Source organism: Pinus tabuliformis, chromosome 8 (assembly GCF_031772625.1).
Source record: "Pinus tabuliformis cultivar Carrire ecotype Pingquan chromosome 8, CPIR1, whole genome shotgun sequence".
Lineage (NCBI taxonomy): Eukaryota > Viridiplantae > Streptophyta > Pinopsida > Pinales > Pinaceae > Pinus > Pinus tabuliformis.
The window spans coordinates 956,760,453-956,773,943 of NC_142294.1; the positions used below are offsets into that span (position 1 = coordinate 956,760,453).

The following is a 13,491-nucleotide window of genomic DNA, read 5'->3' on the forward strand; positions in this document are numbered from 1 at the left end:
CAAAACCACAAAGAAAATTTCTTTATTAAAATAGATAAAAAAATGTAAAGGCTACATTGTGGTGGACGATCTATCCTTTTACAAAATGTGACTTGTTACTTATAGCCTTTTTTGGTTACAATACCATAGGTAAATGCCATGGGTTGGTAAATACCATGGGTGAATGAATACCATGGGTGGATGTCACAATACCATGGGTGGATGCCACTTACAATACCATGTGTGGATGCCACTTACAATACCATGGGTGGATGAATAACATGGGTTGATGAATACCATGGGTGGATGCCATTTTCCATTTGGATCATACATCACCAATGAGCTCCGTGAAGAAGAAAATGACATATCTATTTGAAATTTTTTTTTTTCCTATTGAAAATTTTATCTTATATAGCCATTGTAATTTTGTATTTTGTAATAAGTTTAATGTAATGGATTCCAAGAGACACATGTGGAATGTAAAACGTCATATATAGAATGTGAAAGCTTGTATGGAATCCCATAGGTCATAGAAGTTGAAAAGTCATGAGGAAACTCAAAAGTCATTTTCATTTGTTATAAATAGTTCCACATAACTCAAGAAAAGGGCTTGGATTCTTAGAGTCTTTCCTTAGCATCTCTTATATTGCATATGAGGAAAACCATTCTTTGGAGAAGCAAGTTGTGGCTTCATGTTCCACTACTGAAACTAGTGTTTCACTGATGTAATAGTGCACTTGGAACCTTTCATTAATAATCAGAAGCTCCTCAAGCCAGCACTTCTTCATGCATGTATCGTGAATGTAGTAAGACTATTCTTGATATGTTTTCCATAAATATTGGCATAATTACATACTAATATTAATGAACTATTTCATTTCTTAGATATGGATATTGTTGAATGAGTGTTGTTATGTTTTTATGATTGTTGTTACAAGTATTTCCCTTTTTCTCATGGGTCTCTCTTAGGATAGTACTATTACTTCCCTAACTGAAGGCTCATCTCTCTTTACGGTCGTGGAAGTTTCCTGTGCATTCAACATTCTGTGTCACACAAATATTACATACTTACTTCCACAAAGAGTTGTTATGATCTTTTGTGTATGTCTTCTAACCAAGGTACATCTCTAAACCATTCACAGTGGTGTCCGAATCCTACAACTAGATGGGAATCCTATACCAAACAGTGTGAGATCTAATTGGGACCTCATATCAGGGAGATCCCCTATATGTTGGAAATGTTATCACTCAGGTTGTCCTTAAGCTCCGGAAAAGGATACGGCCGAGGTAACCACAGACCAACTTTGGACTGCAGGTTCTAGCCAACCTGCAATCAGAGAGGGCTCTCTCTTTTAGATTTAGCTTTGTTTTTAGAAAAGGATTTTAGGCTAGGTCTCGAGTTCAGAGGGTTTTTTGCTTTGTTTTTTGGTGGGAAAATTGATGTTTTCAGACAGAGAGGCAAGGCATAGTCTGGAAGTTTCAAACCATTGGGCGTGGAGTCAAGGATTCGGACTGCTGGTGCATTTTCTTGGTCACAAGAGAAATAAGGAGCAAGGTATCTGCTCATGAAACAACACTTAAAGCTTAAAAGGATGGAATGAGGGATAAGGAATGAGAGGCAACGAAGAATCTCTCACTATGCTTAAAGGGGGAAAGTGAATGAGCTCTATCTAGGAGCAGTTAAGAATTCCTAGACAACTGTCAAAGATGAATGGATTAGGGGAAATATGAGCCGAAGGGAATTCATATTCATGACTAATCCAGAGGAAAGCATAAAGAAACAGCAGAAATTGAGCATAGAGAGTATTTAAACTAATTCTAAGCTATTCTTTCTTCCTACTATTTAGACAGTATATCAATGGAAAAAGCAGAGATAGGAAAACTTATTGAGTCATGTTGCAGCACATGAATTCCAAATTCACTTCTTGAAACCATTAAACACAGAGCAGACAGTCTTTCCTCCAAGCCTTTCAGCAGTATTTGATTACAGAAAACATATCAGGTATACAGTGAGAGTCTCCACTGAAAAACTATCAACCAACCGACCCTATAAACAATACAGAGGGTGGTATATATAGGGAAGATTTATCCAAAATTATCTATTACAGCCGACCTAACAGGTCTGACAGAAAATTGATTACTTTAACCTAATCCTATCCAGAAATAAATGACAAAAAATATCTTTGAGCTTTGCTGGGGGCAGTTGTATCAAAATGGGTTAATATCTGTGATCCGGATTTAAACAGGAACGCAATAGATTACAGAGATAACCATAAATACAGAGATTCAATAACCATAAACACAGAGATGCAGCGGAAATAATGCTTCATTTTATTAATGGAAAATACTGAAATATGCTTACAACCAGAAATGGAAATAAACCAGCTAGGGCGATGGTAGCTTATCTCTGAGAAGAGATGTGCGGCTACATGCCTCTGAACTGTTCCGAACTGAGTTACAATGAGGCTCAAAGGCCTATTTATTGTTGAGAAACAATGGAAAACCCTTCACATCCCGAAACCTAACCCTAGAAGATGAAACGCCAAATTGTGGGCCCCGTTTGGGTAAATTGGTACATCAATTTCCCGGGGTCGTAACTTTGGCATACGATCTCCGTTTGACGCGTATGATAGCTTGTTAGAAAGATCTATCCGAGTACTACCACTTTGGGAGGCAACATCGGTCCATGGACCCATGTTGCCCCAGATTCCCAAAAAAACGTCGTTTAGGGCCTCAAAACGGCTCCGGAAGTTCAGGACCCGAAAAACTGCTAAAAATAGTAAACTGTGCTACAATTTAGGAAACTGAAAAGACTGAAAGGGACAATTGTGGGGGTCCAAATGGGATAGGTGGGTGGCCATCAACATCCACCTGGATCATTCCTCCCCCCTTAGGAAGCAATGGTCCCCATTGCGTTGAGTTCCTCCATCTGCTGAACTTGTCCTGCAATCTCTGATGTGTCCAGTAATGGTGGGAAGCATGGTCGACGATGGTCCACATTGAACATTTGGTGCCGGCGAAGGAATGGAGGAATGATGTGCTCCAAAGCATTGTTCCCCATAGCCTTGGTACTGCTGTAAGGACCATGTCGGAGTGGTCTGAGCTTCTGATGGGTTCTGGTAAGGCGTTCTTTCTGTCGATGCAACCAGACTTTGTTGCCCACCTAAAACTTGTGTGGTACCCATGTGGGTGAGGAGAAGTTGTTCCTGTGTTTTGTCATGACCATATCCCTTTGCTGCTGCTGCTGCGTGGAGGAACCCTTTGCAGGGGTCATGGATGTAGCAACAATCTTCCCCTTACTTTGGGAGTGAACCAGACATATGAATTTCCTGGTCTGTGATATGAGCTTGCTGCCTTTCTTGGTAGTGATCAAAGATGTGGCGGTAGGTGGGGCTATCTCCGGTATCCTGTATAATGAATTATTTAAAGAAATAATGACAGCACGAGGCCTGGACTCATACACAGCATGTCGCCTCCACAAGTATGGCTGGCCTAATAATACATCACAAACATCCAGAGGTGTAACATCACACAATACCTCGTCTGTGAAGGGTTTGATGCTGTATGGAAGGCGGCACTGCTGGCGAACTTTGAGATCTCGTCCTTCATGAAGCCACCCGATACTGTACGGTTGTGGGTGTGGTGTAGTCGGTAGGCCCAACCGCTTCACGACCTCTACTGAAATAAGGTTCTTTTGGCTGCCACTGTCGACAATGAATTGTAGCGGCGAACCCTTCACCCACATCTGTGAGTGGAAAAGACGCTCCCCCTCTTCTGGATCTGTAGGTTCATTCTTCTGGATCTTGGCAGTGGCAACAGTGGCGCTGGGATCCGCATCAATGATCTGCTTCCCTTTGCCATTCCCCTTGTCGGGTTCTGGCTCAGGATCGGAACATGCATCTGATTCGGAAGCCTTCAACTCAGCCACCAGCGACTGCTTGGTCCGACACTCACTTGTGTTATGAGTGGGACTCTTGTGGAACTCACACCACTTCCCTGTGTCCTTCTTTGGCTTCATGGTGTTATTCTTTTCTTGCGGCTTCGACGGGTTGTCTTGGGTCACCCCGCCTTGGCTTTGTCCTTTGGGCTTCGGATTTGCAGATCCAGAGTCTCACTTCTTCTGTTTGAACTTTTGCTCGATTTTGACAACGTATCGGTATGCTGTGCCGAGTGAGGGGATGTTCAAGAACACCATCTCTTCCTGGATGTATCTGTGCAGGCAGCCACGGTATTTGAGTACCAGATGCAGCTCAGAATCTTTGATACCCAACTATGTGCGAAGGGTATGAAAAATGTTTGTGAACTCCGGCACATCTTGGTCTCGTCCCTGCCGCAGTGTGGTCCATTTAATGTATTTGTCCTCATAGCTTCCGACAGGGTAGTACTGCTCCTTGATGGCATCCCGGAAGTCATTCCAAGTGGGTGCGGCTGAAAATAGTGAGCCTGTACTTTCATCCTTCTGCTCGCAATAGGTTTCCCACCAGTCCTTGACGTGGGGGGCTGCTTTAAGAAGAGCGAAAACGATCTTTTCCCGACTTGAAAATTCATGAACAGAAAAATAACCCTCTAGCAGATTTAACCATTTATCTACGACATCTGCATCTATTTGACCCTCGAATATGGGGATTTCAAAATTAACTTGTACCTTGAAGGGTTTGGCATTTCCAGAGTCGCTGTTGGAAGCCGATGCGTCGCCTCTGGGTAGCCGCTGAAGGATCTGCGCAAAGCTATCCATCATCGCGTTCCTTTGCCGCTCGAGCGCTTCTTCGAGGAAGGTTTTGATAAGATCTCCTGCCCCCTCGTCTTTCTTCTCATCCGCCATGGGAGGCCGTCGGGATTTGCGAGGCTGGTCTTGCAAAGGTTCGACTAGTTCAAGCCCTAACTCCTTATATCCCGACCTCGTTGGGGACATGCGAAGAAAAACAGAGAAAAAACAGACTGCTCTGATACCATTGATCCGGATTTAAACAGGAACGCAATAGATTACAGAGATAACCATAAATACAAAGATTCAATAACCATAAACACAGAGATGCAGCGGAAATAATGCTTCATTTTATTAATGGAAAATACTGAAATATGCTTACAACCAGAAATGGAAATAAACCAGCTAGGGCGATGGTAGCTTATCTCTGAGAAGAGATGTGCGGCTACATGCCTCTGAACTGTTCCGAACTGAGTTACAATGAGGCTCAAAGGCCTATTTATTGTTGAGAAACAATGGAAAACCCTTCACATCCCGAAACCTAACCCTAGAAGATGAAACGCCAAATTGTGGGCCCTGTTTGGGTAAATTGGTACATCAATTTCCCGGGGTCGTAACTTTGGCATACGATCTCCGTTTGACGCGTATGATAGCTCGTTAGAAAGATCTATCCGAGTACTACCACTTTGGGAGGCAACATCGGTCCATGGACCCATGTTGCCCCAGATTCCCAAAAAAACGTCGTTTAGGGCCTCAAAACGGCTCCGGAAGTTTAGGACCCGAAAAACTGCTAAAAATAGTAAACTGTGCTACAATTTAGGAAACTGAAAAGACTGAAAGGGACAATTGTGGGGGTCCAAATGGGATAGGTGGGTGGCCATCAACATCCACCTGGATCAATCTGTCCTAGTGGCTCTGTGCTCTTCGTCTGTCATAATTGTGCATTAGTCTTTGCACCCTTGCTGTTCGGCGGTTTTAAATGCCTCTGACTGTGATTTGAGAGCTAGGATGGGCTTACTCCTCTTGATTTGACTTTCTGGGGGGCTCATCAATGTTTAGGTGCTTCGAGCCCTTAAAAAATCTTCGACTGATACTCTTTGACTCTCTTTCTTGCTCTGATACCCTTTAGCAATAAATTGATGTTGTTCTGAGGTGTTGTGGATCTTATTCACAGATAAATGGCCGCTGCTCAGACTCTGTTTCTTTCGAAACTGTTTCCTGCTCCTTCCAGCAAGCTTTGCGAGGAAGAATGGGTCATTCGGTGCCTTTCGGGCTTGCTGGGGGCCGCAGAATAAAAAGATTCCCCGAAGATTCCCCATTTAGGCCCAAAAAATCTAGCAATGAGCGATTTGCGCTAGGCGCAAATCGATCATCAAAAACTGCCTCAGAATCAGATTCCGGGGCTCCGAAGTGCGATTTTTTGCCCTTCGCGCTAAAAAAGTGTTGATGACGTCAGCATGATGTGACAATGTACGGCGGGTGACGTCAGCAGGATGACATGGCGGGATGACGTCAGCATGACGTCATCATGTATAGATGGTGACATGGCAGGTACGGTGGCAAGGATACGTGGCAGTGACGTGGTAGGAGGCCACGCAGGCTGGTGACTCGACATGGTGACTGGGCAGGGGGTGACGTCACTGGGCAGGCGGGTGACGCAGGCAGGGGCGGTTTCCAGTTTTGGGCGCACCGCTTATGGACAAAGGTGGTTTCGGGGGAGAGGGCTCCGCCACGGCCCAACACTTGACGCGTGGCAGGAGGTACGGCGGCAATACCGCCCATCTCCCGGATGCTAAAGCTCGGGCGTTTTGGAGATGGGACGGCCTGTCCACCGTCGATCTGCAGGGCGGAAGATCCAACGGTTGGCGGTAGATGCGAGGCGGCGGCGGGTTAGCGGGCAGGGATATTCGCGGGAATATTCCCATTTAAATATAGCGCGCGGTGGGTTTAGACTTAGGAAATGGCAGGTTTTATGGGTTTTTTGAGCGCGGGTTAGCAATTTGTGCCCAAAACTTGGGGTAAAGGGATAAAAAGAGGGTTTTTTTTAGGGTTTTAGTGTTAGGGAAGAGGTTATTAGTTTGACCAGGTGTCAGATTAATCCCTGCTATGACTCGGATGGGCTAAAAACAGCCTCAGATGGACTGTGATTTCCCGGACTTAGTAGAATTATGGCTATACTACCAGGGAGGGGATATTTACATAGGGGAGTTTTATATACATAGTTAAAATAGGGGAATGGGAAAACTGATAGGGATTTATATAATACTGTTAGTAGATAATATGGAGATGAACAGAGGGCGCTAAGGTATGAGACCTTAGGCTTTGTTGGGAAAAGAAGGCTCATAGAAGATGAGTGAGCAATCCTTGGGTGAAGCAGATCCTCACCAAGGCGAATGTCATGGAAATGATGAAACTAAGAGGCAAGCAGATCTTGACCTCTTTGGAAAATTAGTAAGTGGCTTTGGGGAGTTTTTAGAAGAAATGGGAGTTAGTGATGTTCACCTTTGAGCCCTTTTGCATAAAATTGCCTGTACTGTGATCTGAAAAGATAAAATACTTTGTACCACAAAACTGATCACAAATTATCATTCTGCAACCACACAGCTACCTACCCAGCCTACTTTTCTAACATTTTTTCTTTTTTTATGGGTGGGTGCATTTAGACTTGCAGACCCAGCTTTACAATTTTTCTTTTTTCAATTTTTCCTATCTAAATCTACACTTATTTCTGCCAGGGCCCAGATTAAACAGTTGGGTCCCTTTGATTCTCTACTTATCTACAAATCTGCCAAGATTTAGCTGTTTGGACAGATACCTTCTCTATATTCTACAACAGGAAATTGAAATCTAGGGAGACCAAGATTTAACTGTTTGGCCTTCCCTTAACTGAAAAACTCATCACAAATGGAATACACAGTAGCATTTGGACCAGCACACTTTTATTGCTTATTGTGGAAATATGGAACACTGCAGCTTGCAGAGTATGACATATTTGGCATGTAAAAAATGTCAATCATGAAAAATGAATACCTACTGCAGCAGGAGGCTAACAGTGGCTCCACTTGGGGATGGCTTTTCCTTGTGAAAAGCCAAGAACAGCAGGTCAGACTACCTTGTTTTCAATTGCTGTTGTATTCTGCAAAATTTGCTTGGCCGGTTGCCTTATTAATCCTACCTACCTACTCTAACCAGTACTTACTTGCCGTTAGGTGAAATGAAACAGCCAATGCAGCCACTTAAGCATTATAAATATGAATGGCCCTTGTTGCTTGTGCTTGTTGTTACCTGAAATGGAGATCTTGCAATCTGATATGGCTTTATTAATCTTTGAGAAGATCGGGAAGCTGCTGACCTTCTTTGCTGAAACAAGAAACTGTACAAAAGGGTCCTGTAGCATATATACATTATTGCTGGACTGAACTAAAGAACTGTACAAAAGTTTTGGAGAGATATCATGCTTTAGAATTGTGGGATCATCAACCACTTGATACCGTGGTTCGCAGCCTACTAGCAGAGAAGAGAAGTGTTTTACCTCATCACGCAGTTTACCATCAGATGAATTTTGTAAAACATGGGATGGTAGCTGTAATTCTTTGAAAGCTGGCTCAGATGGCACTTGACAAATTTGTGTTGACTGCTCCTTTTCTTCTTCAAATATCTGAGATGGTTGAAAACCGATAGGCGGGAAATCCAGTTGGATTTTTTGGTCACATGCTGCCGCTTCTGAATCGTCCTCAATTTGACATTCACTGGCACTTTGGGGCTGCAAATATAGTGTTAATGCTTTAGGAGCAGGGCCTGGACTTTCCTCTAGCTGATCAATAACAGAACATGGTGACACTTGATTATTAATAGCATGATAATTTTCCCTAATAAACTGAAAAGACTTGAAACAAAATGGTAAAGTTCCTTCGCTGAAATCAACACATTCCGCGCTTTCTTCCTTTTCTTCATGACTGAGATGGGCATTCTGATCATTGGGTTCAAGAAGCTGAACCTGAACTGAGCTTTCTGCCAGAATAATGTCTGACTCCTCTGTAAGGCTGATTTGGTCGTTAGGCTCACAGTCATCATCATACTGATCATATTTGGGCGGACAGTTGAAAGAAGAGAAGCTGTTATATTCACACATTATATCAACAGACTGCTCCATTAAGTATGGAGGTATGAATATGTCATCTGTTTTTTGGCAGCTTTGTGCATGTATATCATTACTTTCCTTTCGCAAAACAGATATGTTCTGGTGCTCTAAATGTTCAACTTCTGTTGTGCACATCTGCTTTAATTCCTCTGCTTTCTTTACAAAGATATCAAGTACATCCCCTTTTTATGATTTCAACCTCTCCTCCCTAACTTTCAGATTAACCTCTACATCTACTGCCATGTTCTGCATCTGTTGCATAGTAGAGGGGCTCCTTTCTCTCAGATGGAATTCTATTTCTGGATCAAATGCTGTTGGATAATGTAATAGGGCCAAATCAGGGGGAGGTCTTATATTCAATGGTATAGAATGATAAACTTGATTGAATCGGTCAGAAAATTGCTGAACAGATTCATTTGGAATCCTTTTTAACTGATTATATTCTTCTATGAGCGCGAGGAAATTGACTTTGATCATCCATCTATCAAGGAAGAGTTTGAATAACTGCTGGAGATTTGAGATGCTTGCCTTAGGCAATGCTTTAAACCAAGTCCTAACTTCACTTTGCAAAGAAAGGGCAAACAGCCTAAGACTAACATCCTCATCTTCTACTTCAAAAAAATTTAAATAATCATCAAAAGCCTGGATATGCTTTTGGGCAGTAACTCCATTCTCTCCATCAAATCTTGGGAGATATATGGGATGATTTTTGGGCAAAGGATTAAGAACAGGAGGCAAAATGAGTGGTTTATATCTATCAGGAACCTTACAAGGCAGGGGATTGTGTACAGGGGCTAAATGATTGGGTTCGGTGTGCACAGGGATAGGATGATTTGATTTGATGGTAGTGTCCCCCTTGACTATAAGGTGAGCATCAGCAACATTTAGAGGTTGTTGTTCTAATGTGCAAGGAGGGCTGTCCTCACCATTTTCTACGGGAAAAACATAAAAGTCAAGTTCGAACAATATGTACAGCAAAATTTTATGGAGGAGAAAGAACATGACCTCCTGGATAATAATCCAGGTCAAAAGCCTGATCTGCTCATAAATTTCTTTTGGGTTCATTTCTCCAGTGGAGTCTTTATTATGAGGATGATGTGGAGTCGTCAGGTGGATATATTAGCTTTTGAGTGCCTAATCTCTGTCCACCATCAAAGACCAGAACTAGACTTAAAAAATGGTTGTGAAGGTTTGGTTCCTCCCAGTGGAGCTTTCCAACTTTCTTTGTGACACTTTGTGAAATTATCTGAGGAAGTTCCCCAGCGGAGTCGCCATTATGTTATCACTCAGGTTGTCCTTAAGCTCCGGAAAAGGATACGGCCGAGGTAACCACAGACCAACTTTGGACTGCAGGTTCTAGCCAACCTGCAATCAGAGAGGGCTCTCTCTTTTAGATTTAGATTTGCTTTTAGAAAATGATTTTAGGCTAGGTCTCGAGTTCAGAGGGTTTTTGCTTTGTTTTCTGGTGGGAAAATTGATGTTTTCAGACAGAGAGGCAAGGCATAGTCTGGAAGTTTCAAACCATTGGACGTGGAGTCAAGGAGTCGGACTGCTGGTGCGTTTTCTTGGTCACAAGAGAAATAAGGAGCAAGGTAGCTACTCATGAAACAACACTTAAAGCTTAAAAGGATGGAATGAGGGATAAGGAATGAGAGGCAACGAAGAATCTCTAACTATGCTTAAAGGGGGAAAGTGAATGAGCTCTATCTAGGAGCAGTTAAGAATTCCTAGACAACTGTCAAAGATGAATGGATTAGGGGGAATATGAGCCGAAGGGAATTCATATTCATGACTGATCCAGAGGAAAACATAAAGAAACAGCAGAAATTGAGCATAGAGAGTATTTAAACTAATTCTAAGCTATTCTTTCTTCCTGCTATTTAGACGGTATATCAATGGAAAAAACAGAGATAGGAAAACTTATTGAGTCATGTTGCAACACATGAATTCCAAATTCACTTCTTGAAACCATTAAACACAGAGCAGACAGTCTTTCCTCCAAGCCTTTCAGCAGTCTTTGATTACAGAAAACATATCAGGTATACAGTGCGAGTCTCCACTTAAAAACTATCAACCAACCGACCCTTTAAACAATACAGAGGGTGGTATATATAGGGAAGATTTATCCAAAATTATCTATTACAGCCGACCTAATAGGTCTGACAGAAAATTGATTACTTTAACCTAATCCTATCCAGAAATAAATGCCAAAAAATATCTTTGAGCTTTGTTGGGGGCAGCTGTATCAAAATGGGTTAATATCTGTCCTGGTGGCTCTGTGCTCTTCGTCTGTCATAACTGTGCATTGGTCTTTGCACCCTTGCTGTTTAGCGGTTTTAAATGCCTTTGACTGTGATTTGAGAGCTAGGATGGGCTTACTCCTCTTGATTTGACTTTCTGGGGGGCTCATCAATGTTTAAGTGCTTCGAGCCCTTAAAAAATCTTCAACTGATACTCTTTGACTCTCTTTCTTGCTTTGATACCCTTTGGCAATAAATTGATGCTGTTCTGAGGTGTTGTGGGTCTTATTCATAGACAAATGGCCGCTGCTCGGCCTCTGTTTCTTTCGAAACTTTTTCCTGCTCCTTCCGGCAAGCTTTGCGAGGAAGAATGGGTCATTCGGTGCCTTTTGGGCTTGCTGGGGGCCGTAGAATAAAAAGATTCCCCGAAGATTCCCCATTCAGGCCCAAAAAATCTAGCGATGAGGCGCAAATCGCTTATCAAAAACTGTCTCAGAATCGGATTCCAGGGCTCCAAAGTGCGATTTTTTGCCCTTCGTGCCAAAAAAGTGTTGATGACGTCAACATGATGTCAGCATGATGTGACAATGTACGGCGAGTGACGTCAGCAGGACGATGTGGCGGGATGACGTCAGCATGACGTCATTATGTACAGATGGTGACGTGGCAGGTACGGTGGCAGGGATACGTGTCAATGACGTGGCAGGAGGCCACGCAGGCAGGTGACTCGACATGGTGACTGGGCAGGGGGTGACATCACTGGGCAGGCGGGTGACGCAGGCAGGGGCGGTTTCCAGTTTTGGGCGCACCGCTTACGGACAAAGGTGGTTTCGGGGGAGAGGGCTCTGCCACAGCCCAACGCTTGACGCGTGGCGGGAGGTACGGTGGAAATACCACCCATCTCCTGGATGCTAAAGCTCGGGCGTTTTGGAGATGGGATGGCCCACCCACCGTCGATCTGCGGGGCAGAAGATCCAACAGTTGGCGGTAGATGCGAGGCGGTGGCGGGTTAGCAGGAGGAGATATTCACGGGAATATTCCCATTTAAATATAGCGCGCGGTGGGTTTAGACTTAGGAAATGGCGGTTTTTATGGGTTTTTTGAGCGCGAGTTAGCAATTTGTGCCGAAAACTTGGGGTAAAGGGATAAAAAGTGGGTTTTTTTTAGGGTTTTAGAGTTAGGGAAGAGGTTATTAGTCTGACCAGGTGTCAGATTAATCCCTGCTATGACTCGGATGGGCTAAAAACAGCCCCAGATGGACTGTGATTTCCCGGACTTAGTAGAATTATGGCTATACTGCCAGGGAGGGGATATTTACATAGGGGAGTTTTATATACATAGTTAAAATAGGGGAATGGAAAAACTGATAGGGATTTATATAATATTGTTAGTAGTTAATATGGAGATGAACAGAGGGCGCTAAGGTATGAGACCTTAGGTTTTGTTGGGAAAAGAAGGCTCACAGAAGATGAGTGAGCAATCCTTGGGTGAAGCAGATCCTCACCAAGGCGAATGTCATGGAAATGATGAAACTAAGAGGCAAGCAGATCTTGACCTCTTTGGGAATTAGTAAGTGGCTTTGGGGAGTTTTTAGAAAAAAGGGGAGTTAGTGATGTTCACCTTTGAGCCCTTTTGCATAAAATTGCTTGTACTGTGATCTGAAAAGATAAAATACTTTGTACCACAAAACTGATCACAAATTATCATTCTGCAACCACACAGCTACCTACCCAGCCTACTTTTCTAACATTTATTCTTTTTTTATGGGTGGGTGCATTTAGACTTGCAGACCCAGCTTTACAATTTTTCTTTTTTCAAATTTTCCTATCTAAATCTACACTTATTTCTGCCAGGGCCCAGATTAAACATTTGTGTCCCTTTGATTCTCTACTTATCTACAAGTCTGCCAAGATTTAGCTGTTTAGACAGATACCTTCTCTATATTCTACAACAGGAAATTGAAATCTGGGGAGACCAAGATTTAACTGTTTGGCCTTCCCTTAACTGAAAAAACTCATCACAAATGGAATACAGCAGTGGCATTTGGACCAGCACACTTTTATTGCTTATTGTGGAAATATGGAACACTGCAGCTTGCAGAGTATGACATATTTGGCATGTAAAAAATGTCAATCATGAAAAATGAATACCTGTTGCAGCAGGAGGCTAACAGGAAACATCCAACATTGTCAAAACATTGCTTATTAAATAGATATACCTCAATAATTCAATGTTTTTCCAACCATACTCTTCCATTTCCATGTTCCCTAACTTGAGTTCATAAAACTCTTGCATTTTCCTTTCATAGTAGTGTTTAGATAGGTATTTCCTTTGGAAGTAATTTTTAAATTTCCTCCATGAGATTTTCCTTTCATCTAAATTTTTTACTTCTTTGAGCTACTCCCACCATAAATTTTCTTTTCACT

General features: G+C 42.7%; 1 pseudogene; it reads right to left on the minus strand.

The window, feature by feature from the left end:
• LOC149238643 (transcription elongation factor TFIIS pseudogene) overlaps positions 1-13,491 on the minus strand; it is a 91,053-nt pseudogene that overhangs the window by 51,003 nt on the left and 26,559 nt on the right.